The sequence below is a fragment of the Coloeus monedula genome (genome assembly GCF_965178545.1).
Source record: "Coloeus monedula genome assembly, chromosome: 1".
Lineage (NCBI taxonomy): Eukaryota > Metazoa > Chordata > Aves > Passeriformes > Corvidae > Coloeus > Coloeus monedula.
This window is the reverse complement of record NC_138781.1, coordinates 38,969,234-38,978,584: the sequence shown is the minus strand read 5'-3', so window position 1 is coordinate 38,978,584 and position 9,351 is coordinate 38,969,234.

The following is a 9,351-nucleotide window of genomic DNA, read 5'->3' as shown; positions in this document are numbered from 1 at the left end:
TGGTTTGAAAGCCTCTCTTGGCTTACCTTATTTTCCAGAGGAAAGAAAACACTACAGTTATCCAGCAGTACCAGCACCAGCACAGCCCTGCGACAGGCACGTGGTATCTTGCCATGGAGGTAATTTCTGAATGGCAGATCAGTCCCAAGAGGCAATGTTGGAGCCACAGAGTGTCTGAAGGACAGGTTTTCCTATGCACTTACTGTTCATCTCAAAGCTGAATCAGGGTTATATGTAAACAAGGAAGTAAATACACTGGGTTCCCCCACAGCAAAAGATCAATGTAGTCTGAAGATTTTAAATGCAAGACTGGTCCTGAAAACGCACTTACAATCTTTCTCTAAAGGCCTGCCATCGTTCAGAGCTGCTGTCTTGGCAGGAGTTAAATGGAGCAGAACTGGGTTCCTGCCCTCCCACCTGAACAGATAATCTTTGAGATCTCTGGTACAGTAGCCTGGTGTTGAGTCAATAGGCAGAGAAACCAAAATACTTAAACAGCTTGAAAGCTGTGGCTGACACAGCTGCATCTGTGGCATTACAGAGCTGTCAGTCATGTGCTGTTCAGTGCCTGGTAACCATCTTTCTGGTCTTACAGCAAATCACCTCTTAATTCTTTTCCCCTCTTGATCACTCTTTCTCTAACAAAATGCTATTGATTGCTGCTGGGCATCCCAGGCACAAATCAGACTCTCAGTGCAAATTCAAGTTGTCTTTGTGGCCAACTCTTGCTGGTGTCATGGGGTGGTGGGATGGGAGAGGCTTCAAGGGAACACTGTCATGAAGGAGGGGAAGGGGGAGAGGATCAGCAACAAGCAGGGAAGTGCCAGTGGGACTGAGGAAGCTTCAACAGCCCTGAGTCAGGCAACCTGAACTGAAGAAGGCAGGCAGACAAGGCAGGCAGGACACAGCAGGATGTGGGAGAGTCTGAAGCTGGCTGCACACCTGCCAGCTGGCTACTAGAGGTGAGGAGGGGTCTCAGGAAAGGAGAGGGGATGTATGGCTGGAGGTGCTGGAAGATCAGAGCAGGCATCTCTGCTCTTTGACCGGCAAGTGGGCAGAGCAGGAACAAAGTGAGCTGTAGAAGACGTGATGTAAGTGTTGACGTTACCTCATTTGGCAAGGGCAGGAGGTATTCCTGGAGATGGGACTTGAGAACAGGCACAGCAGAGCTGGATTCCTTGCTCTCGACTGAAGTCCAACCACAGCAGACTCCAGCAGAATCCTCTGGCACTGGGGCCTGGCATATAAACACGTTAAGAGTTGCTGTTCATGGGAGCAGTGCAAACAACCCAGGGGGCTGGCTGATAGCTCACATCAGTCACACATGAAATTCTATTTATACCTACCTACACAACCAAATGAGCTGTGATTAACAAATACAGGCCATTTCAAGCATCACAGACTAGGCTTGATGCTAATTAAAAAAGGGGATGGAGAGGAAAAAAATGTTTTCCAGCTCCCCCTTGTGCCTCTTCTCTGTCTTTGTTTTGTTCTCAATTTTGCTGGCAGACTCCATGCCCTGCCTCCCAGAAGTGATTTAAAGAAGTTATTTGATTATATGAGGTTATTTGATTATATGTTTTGTCTTACAGGACAAACATCACCCCCTGGGAAACTCAGGAGGTGCTCATGCTGCAAGTCCATGCCTGCATGCCTGCAGCTGATGGTCCCCGTCAAGCCCCCAGTGCTGGAACCGTGTTTGTGTGTGCATGTGCACACATGAGTGTTTGTATGTGTGTCTGTGTGTGTGTGCACAAGCACTCAGTGGTTGGCCAGGTGGAATCCCTGTGTTTAATCAGGAGAAAGCTAAGTTGTGAGCCCTCCTGGTTTGGGACGAGAAAAAAAAAAGAAAATTGGGAGAAGGTGAATCCTAATACAGATTAAAAAAACCCCCCAACGCAATAACTAAAAAGGAGGAAAGTTAAAAATATCTGGTATTATTATTTCCAGGCCCCAGAGGAAGCATACAGGGTGGTGTTGAGTCCTGTTCTGTAAAGGGCTGCTTACTCTTAAGGCTCATTCCCTCATCTTTCTTTCACCAGAAGCAGCAGCTGAGAGGGGAGATGTGGGGCAGGAACCACGGGCACAGACAGAGACCCTACAGTGACATCATTTGGATGCTCCAGCTCTAATGCTGCAACACATCCCCCCTCCCCTTGCCAAATGCCACCACCAAGAGGAGTTCAGTAGACCGGGTTGCATCCCATTTATGCTCGGCAGTGATTTAGGGCTCTTCCCATCTCTTAATTCCCTTCTGCTGCCGTGCCGTGTTCCAGGGATTGTGCTGTGAGTGCGGTGCCTGTTTGTGGGGCTGATGCTCTGCCCAGCTCCGATGCAGAGCTGCAGTGAGAAATGGCTGCGCATTGCTGAGCAGCTGGAAGCAGTTATTAACTGAATTTGGCATCTGAGCTGAACTACAAATGCATCTGGGTGGCTTGAATTGTTCTTAATTATATTTTTGTTTTATTGTTTTCATTTCGAGCTGTGCTCTACCACTGCTCTCTGTATATCTCTGTGCTGTACATTTTCTTTGCTTCCAGCCCAGGGTAATTGCTCCTTGTCGTGCTGTGTTTGCCATTTTAATTTTTTATCATCTCAGATACTTTCTTTTCTTTCCCCCTTTTGATTATTTGGTTATGTCATTCCCATTTGCCCTGACATTTCAATAAATTCACCTCTACATTATCTTTGTCCCTAGAGCTGTAGTTTATCCCTCTCTTTCTAATGTCTCTGTCTCAAAGCTGGATATAAACTGTTTATTTTTTCCTAACAGCTTCCCTTTTGGGCTGAGCAGCAACCAGCAGCAGAGTGAGTGTGCTGGGCCGCAATCCTGGAGCCAGAGTGCCCCCTTCCAGAAATACTGAGGAATAACACAGCTCCCTTTAGGGACAGAAGCACAGCCAGGCAGGACTCTGCAGCTCGGTGTGTAGCCACAGGTTAATATCCAGGTACTTAGTTGAGACTAACTAAAAGGATGCTGCTGCAAATGATGTGTAAGGAAGTGAAAATTTCTGGAGTACATTTCTAGATTGAGGGAATTCCCTTTATCCACTGGATTTTTCACTTCCCTTTCTCCTTCAGGTGCTTGTTTTTGTTTCTTTCAAACTTGCATTTTCATCTTTCCAGCTAAGAGCTCAGATGAAGGGTCTACACTGGTGGTGGGCTGGGCTCTTCTGCATGCTCAGGTTGTGCATGAGGAGGTGGCCCTCCTGCAGGACAGCATTTTTCCCTTTGCAGTAGCTGATTCCACTCCAAGCAGGTGGTTTCTGTTCAGTCAAGGCTTTGGGCTTTGAGTTTTGGCAGACACTGACAAATTTCACTCTGTGGTTAAAGACCACTCTCAGCCGGCCAGTCCAGTCACTTTCAGAGGGAACAGCCTCTTGCAGCATCACTGGAGAAAAAGAGGATCGGGGGGACCTTATCACCTGAAAGAAAGTTGTAGGCAGGTAGGAATTGATTTCTTCTCCCAAGAACAAGAGGAGGTGGCCTCAAGTTACACCAGCAGAGGTTTAGAATGGATATTAGGAAAATTTCTTTACTGGAAGTGTGATCCAGCAGTGGAACAGGATGCCCAGGGAAGTGGTGGAATCAGCATTCCGGGTGTGTTCACAAAACTGTAGACATGGCACTTGGGGACATGGCTTAATCGTGGACCTGGCAGAGTTAGGTCAGTGGTTGAACCTGATCACCTTAAAGGCCTTTTCCAACCTTAATGATGCTATGATTCTGTGATTCTTACAACTTTTTGATCAGCAGGGTGGCATGAATGGAGCAGTTCAGGGGCCTTGTTGCTGGTCACTGGCTGCTGTGGAGCAAAGTCTGGCAGCTCAGTTTAAAGGGGTTGATGAAGTTGGGTTTTGAGGGATGTGTTGGCCTTTGTGCAGAGGTGGAGTGGCACAGCCAGCCACTGCATCCCAGTGTTTCTGGGGGAGACACAGGATGGATACTGCTGGGTGGAGAGGTGAGTGGAACAAGGGAGTATGACACTCTCTTAACCTCCCGTTTTTGGGGCTGAATAGTGCTTACCTTGTCACCACTCTCTACAGCAAGGTCCTCACAAATGGTTTGTCTTCTGTAGCAAAATGACTAAGACCTTGGACTGTAGTTTGAACTGTGAGTTCACTCCAGCAACTCTGTGTATATAGGTCTCTCTGAAGTGCTTGTGTTGGAAACATTTGTCCATTCAAAGCTAGAACACAGACTGACCTTCGTGTTAAAACTGTTCTCAGAACATAGGAGGCTGTGATCACACCTGCATCAAGAGGAAATGTGAAGGAAACGTACTGTCCACACTTCATTCCAGGGAGGTATGAATACATGTGGTTTGTTTGAAACTAACACCAGGTTTAAGGTAATGACATTATGCAATCCTTTCCAAATACTGTTCTTATTGCTATTAAACTTTATTAATATATAAGAAACACCATTTTCCTTCAAGGCGCTTCTTTTAAACTTCAATAAAGTCCTCTTGTGTTAAGCCACTGGAGTCTTGCTCTTTCTTGTATCTTTTAAGACACTCCAAAGAAGACAAAACCTACCCTGGTAGCTGTGTGTTTGACTTCCAGTGCAGGAAGGTCCCTTGGTAATACATGGCAGCTCTTCAGCACTCTGGGACATACACAGGCTCCTGGCAAGGCTGTCCCAGCAGTCAGCTAACACTATGGAATGGGAAGCCACGGTATTCACACGTGGTAAGCGCTGTGCTATGCAGCCAGGGAAGCTCGGGCAGAGCGAGGGAACACAACGTGTCCAAGAGCACACAGTGAGTGAAGGACAGACTAGGGACTAAACCCCAGCTTCTCCTCTCTAGGCCTTGCCTTCACTATACCACTTTATCATTTTAAGCCATAGCTGCAGTAACACCAGGAATGTGACCCACATCCATGCAGTCACGCTCATTCAGGTCCTTCCACTGCCAGGCTGGCCAGACAGAGCAGCACCACAGGCTCTGAGGCACTGGTGCTGCTGCCTCAGGTGGAGATGCACAGTCCTGAGGGATGCACACTCCTGGGAGGTGCACACTCCTGACCGAGGGCACCTTCCTGTCCCTGAGCCAGCCTCAGGGGTGCCGAGGCTGAGCATGCAGGAATGCGCACGCACTGTGCTGGGAGAGCACCGGCACAGAAATAAGGCTGCACCCCAGCTGGACGAGGCTGAAGATGATCTCTCCTCTGTGGAAACCTCAGCAGCTGGTAGACATCAGGTGATTTGTACAGTGCAAAGTACTGTGGTTGGGTCACTGGGCTGAACTAGCTACTGAGCCTAAATTGTGCCAGTTTGTAAGCCAAGAGGCAGTCACTGCATCGGGGCTGCATCAAAAGCAGCGTGGCCAACAGGTCAAGGGGGGAAGTTCTCTCCCTCGGCACTCATGAGACCCCATCTGGAGCACTGCATCCAGGTCTGGGTTCCCCAGCATAAGAAGGACATCGACCTGTCAAAGTGAGTCCAGAGGAGAGCCACAAAGGTGATAAAACAGCTGGAGCACCTCTCCTATGATGACAGGCTGAGATGGTTGGGGATGGAGAAGACTCTGGGGAGACCTTATAGCAGCCTTCCAGTACCTAGAGGGTGCCTACAAGAGAGCTGGAGAGGGATTTTTTACAAGGGGATATTGTGATAGGACAAGGGCTAATGGCTTTAAACTGAAAGAGGGCAGGTTTAGATTGGATGTTAGGAAGAAATTCTTTACTGTGAGGGTGGTGAAGCACTGGAAACAGGATGCTCCATCCCTGGAAGTGGTGGATACTCCATCTCTAGAAGTGTTCAAGGCCAGGTTGGATGGGGCTTTGAGTAACACGTTCTAGTGGAAGGTGTCTCTGCCCATGCATTGAGCTGATCTTTAAGGTCCCTTCCAACCCAAACCACTCTATGGTTCTATGGTCAGTAACTACATGACAGCGAGGGTATGCATGCCTGCAGACATATGTGAATAGGCACACAAAGCTGTGTCCCGCTTCTGAGGGCCTTACTATTTTATTTCTCTTATTTCTGATGTAATGATAGGACTAAACAAGGAAACTTGTGGCATTAAGGCAAACTCAGCTCTGTTGTAGCTGTTTCTGGCCATTTTGGGGGCTAAGATGGGTGAAGAGGCAAAGCAAATACTGCAGCAGCTATCCAGGGTTTGTGCTGAGTGTGTTTGAAGGCTAAGCCACAACTGGAGAGCCTCACCACAGACAAGCAGTGTGGACATCAGAGCCTGCAAGCACTTTGTTCTTCAGGCCCAGAATTATTTTTAAAGATCCTGACCTGGTTACAGACTTGCAGACACCTGACGGGTGGGAAGGAGCAAACACAGAGACCTTCTCCATGATTTGAAAATAATTATTAGCTGTGAATGTAATCACCAAGCTTTATTGTCCTGGCCCATCCCATGTTTGTTGTCTCCTCCTCTCCTCTAAGTCCCCAAACGTGACACTCTTGTCTTGGCTTCAGCGCATTAGGAGGTTTTTCAGGGCCAGATTTTCAGTCTGAGCATGGATCAGAAGCTGTGGTGCCTGGGGCAGCTAGGAGAGGCTGACACCCCTACAAAGCAGCAAAGGCTGAACCCACAGCCTGTTCATTTATGCCAAGGAATTTTGGCTGCAGGTGTGAGTTAATTCCTGGTACTGCTGGCAGGCGATTCCCCTAGCTATTCACAGCAGAGCTTTAATTCAGCCCACCTATGCTCAAGTGAGGCTCCTGTGCAAGGACAACCCTGTGCAGAGCTTACATGAGTTTAGCTACCAAAAAGGTTTTTTTTATGATGACATTAAAAAGTGACATGTGAAGTTAAAAAGTGACACCCCACTTTGCCTCAGAAACAATGGAAGGACCTCTCCATTGGTGAAGCACCTGTATGAAAAACGGTGCTTTTATGCCCAGGATTATCACAGCATTTGCTGTGTGCAGAGGTATTAAAAGCAAGCAGCCATCAAGTGACAGTACTGTGCTTCCTGACATGTTGTCATTGTAGAGCAGTTCTTCTCTGAGGCACAGGACAAATGAGTGTAAATAATTATAGAATCAAAGAATCATTTGTGTTGGAAAAGACCTCCAAGGTCACCAAGTCCAACATTGCCAAGCCCACCACTAAACCATGTCCCCAGGTGCCATATCTACATGTTTTTGGAACACTTCCAGGAATGATGACTCCACCACTTCCCTGGGCAGTCTGAACAACTTTTCAGTGAAGAAATTTTTCCTAATATCGAATCTAAACTGCCTCTGGCATAACTTGAGGCCATTTCCTCTTGTCCTGTTGCTTGTTACTTGGGAGAAGAGACCGACCCCCACCTGGCTATGCCCTCCTGTCAGGTATCTGCAGAGAGCAATAAGGTCCCCATTTGGAGCCTCCTTTCCTCTGGGCTGAACACTCCCAGCTCCCTCAGCTGCTCCTCATCAGAGCAGTGCACCAGGCCCTTCCCTTCACCTGCTTAATTTTCCTTCTCTGGACACACTCCAGCCCCTCAGTGTCTTTCTTGTAGAGAGGAGCCCAAAACTGAACACAGGATTCAAGGTGCTGCCTCACCAGTGCTGAGCACAGGGGGACAATCACTGCCTTGGTCCTGCTGGTCTCACCATTCCTGATACAGGCCAGGATGCCATTGGCCTTCTTGGCCACCTGGGCACACTGCTGTCTTGTGTTCAGATGGCTGTTAACCACCCCCCCCTCCCCCTGGACATTTTCCACCTGGCAGCTTTCCATAAATTCCACAAGTTACAGAAAACATGATAGAATTCTCCTTGTGAATTGTAAGAACGAGCATTCATTTTGTGATGCATTAACTTGGCAGTTTTGCTTATACTCCTATAAAGGCACTAACAGGACAGATGTTCTCCTGCAGGTGTGTGTGCGGGGGGTCAGTTTGGCCCCATGTCAAACTCTCAACAAGGGGAAGCCTGTGCATGGGCACACAAGAGGGCAAAGGCACACTGCACAGTAGGAAATAGGGCTGCCAAGCCACACATGCTAAGCAGCATGAGACAAGGCTGGAGAGGTTCCTATTGGGCAAGGATAAGAAGGTGAAAAGAAAAAATCCTTCATGCAGCATGGACTGAATTCTCCACCACAAGCCAGCCTGAGGGGTGTTAGTTTAGACATCATGGAAATGCAACACTGTTAAATTGTTAAACAATTTTTGTCATCTGCCACTGGGAAACCAGGTGCATGTTAGGTTGACCATATACTCCTATGTTTTCTCTATCCAAATGTGTTCTGCAGAAGAGAAGTCAGCTATCAGGATGTGCACAGATCTGGGCTGCTTCCTGGGGCTTCTGCATGAGCAGAGGGAAGGCGACCAAAGGATACTTGAGGTTCTCCTCGAGATCCTCCCATATTCTGGGACTATGCAAGAACCAAGTCAGTCTCCAGCCTAGGTCAGAGACAATCTTCAGCTGTGTGCTGGTGACTAAACCTGCCAAACTGGCATACAAGAAGGCATCAGCACCAGCCCCATTTTATACAGCATTACCACTGCAGCTAATCCAGGGTTGCATGAGGCCTATGGAGCATCACACACGATGGAGAAGAGCTCTTGTACAGCAGCAGTCCAGCAGCAGGCCTCTCTAGATGTGCTTCATTTAGAGCTGCAGCTTGTGGGCCAGATGGGCTTGTGACACATCGTTGTTTTCCTCTGCCTTTGTACCATCTTACAAGCAGCACTCAATGCTGTTGCATGGAATAATTTGAGTTACAATCTTAACCTGAGGGGGTGGGGGGGCAGAGAGAAGGTAACCCAGACGTCAAGTTTTTAGCATGTAACTTTACAAGTAATTCCCTGAGGGTACTCCTCCAGCCAGAGGCAAAGGCAGTCCTGGAGCACAATGCAGGGGAGCAACACCTACTGTGGGAATTCAGGCCAGGCAGGAGACAGAATGGTTCAGCCCCCTGTCAGTGCAAGCTCTGCCTTCACAAACAACTAGGGTGTGCATTTACAGCAGGTATGAACTGTTCTGTGAAGGGACCTGGTGTGGCAGAGCAGTGTCTGCACAGAGGAAGGTTTTTTGGTGTGAATGGCCATTTTTGTTCCAAATAACCAGGAATGTGCAGCCTCTCAGCCTCCATGTGCACCTGTTCAGCTCCTCTTTTGCTGGTGATGAGTCTGTGTCCTTGACCAATTTTCCTGCCCAGCAAGCACAGGCTCTACAGTGCTTTTAACGAGCTGCTCATTGCAGCTCAGTCAGGTGCCAGGGGCAGCTGCCTCCAGGCTCTCCTCATACCTGGATGTTCCTCCCTCCCCACTCGGAACTTCAACTTTAAATAAAAAAAAGTAAACTAAAAGGGGGCGGAAAAGGCGGCATTCACTGATGAAGGCTCTTGGAGCTTCTCGCTGTACTCATCAAAGAAGAGGAAGTGCCAATTACTTCCTT